Raw genomic sequence first — 1,784 nt, forward strand, 5'->3', positions numbered from 1 at the left:
AAATACCATACGGGGAGAAATTATACATAATTTTCTCACTGGGGAGTTGAGTAATAGTAGTGTACAGTTTAAAATATTTGTATACAGAGAATACATGGGAAACCCTTCTGCTTTATGTTTTTCACGATGGTTTAAATCATGACAAGCCTATCCTGCGCCTCTTGTTTTTGGCACTCAGAATGTACCGACTTCTAATCCTCTCCGCAGCCCGGTGAGCAGCGCTGCCAGCATCTCTGGGCCGGCCAGTGGAGGGGCTTCCTGAGCTCTGTTTCCGGTCTTGCCCTGCTGTGCGCTGCTTTCACACAGCACCATATGGTCTTTCAGACAGTTATTACCACTTGCTCAGAATCCTGAAAGGGTTTCTCGTTGTACTTTTCCCCAGTTTCATTGACATATAATCGACATATAACACTGTATATATTTAAGGTGTACAGTGTGTTGATTTGATGCACTTATATATTGCTAAGTGACCACCACCATAGCATTCGCTAACACCTCCATCATGTCACATAATTACCGTTTCTTTGTTGTGCTGCGAACATTTAGGTTTACTCTGTTACTAACTTACAAGTATATAATTATTGTTAACTATAGTCATCTGTACATTGGGTCCCAAAATTTACTGGTCTTAAAACTGTACCCTTAACCAACATCTCCCCATTTCACCCCTTCCCATCATACTCAGAAATAAATCCAAACACATGACCTGGCTCTGCTTAACTTTCATAGCACTCTTCTTTATCTTACTTCAAGTCAGACATAAACACCTCAAGCTCATTCCCACTCCAGAACCTTTACACCTAAAGCACATATTTCCTTCCTGGAACATTCTAACCCCAGTTCTTTGTATAGCTAGCACCCTCCACATCATTTGAGTCTTGCTTCTGAGCTTACCTCCTTGAAGATGCTTCCCTGAACACCCTATTGAAAATAGTGCCTTTCTCATGCCTTACTAGCTTCTTCTCATTTTAAATTTTATATTAAATATATTAAATATTAAATTTAATACTTTAATATTAAATTAATCATTTTATGTATTTTAATGAAGTGCTTGGTTCCTGTATGATTACCTCATCAAAATGCAACTTTTATGAGGATAGGAATTTTGTATGATCTGTGGCGCATTGAGAGACTTCCCTGTGTCTCAAAATAAATGTATCTTTCCCACATTACCAATCCCACTGCTACTACTGTAATTCAAATTCTTATATGCTTTCTCGTCAGTTATAACATTATTGTCCATCTGCACACCTTTCCTGTTTCTTTTCTTTTTTTAATTAAATCTTTATTGTTCAGATTATTACATTTGTTCCTCTTTTTCCCCCCCCATAACTCCCCTCCTCCCAGTTCCCACCCCAACCATCTGCCCTCACTCCCCACCACTGTCCTCATCCATAGGTGCACGATTTTTGTCCAGTCTCTTCCCGCATCTCCCACACCCCTTTCCCCGCCAAGAATAGTCAGTCCATTCCCTTTCTATGTCCCTGATTCTATTATGATCACCAGTTCATTCTGTTCATCAGATTATTTATTCACTTGATTCTTAGATTCACTTGTTGATAGATGCATGTTTGTTGTTCATAATTTGTATCTTTACCTTTTTCTTCTTCTTCTTCTTCTTAAAGGATACCTTTCAGCATTTCATATAATACTGAAAGGTGATGAACTTTAACTTTTCCTTATCTGTGAAGCTCTTTATCTGACATTCAATTCTGAATGATAGCTTTGCTGGATAAAGTAATCTTGGTTGTAGGTTCTTGGCATTCATCACTTTGACTATTTCT

This window comes from Myotis davidii, unplaced genomic scaffold (genome assembly GCF_000327345.1).
Source record: "Myotis davidii unplaced genomic scaffold, ASM32734v1 scaffold394, whole genome shotgun sequence".
NCBI classification, from domain to species: domain Eukaryota; kingdom Metazoa; phylum Chordata; class Mammalia; order Chiroptera; family Vespertilionidae; genus Myotis; species Myotis davidii.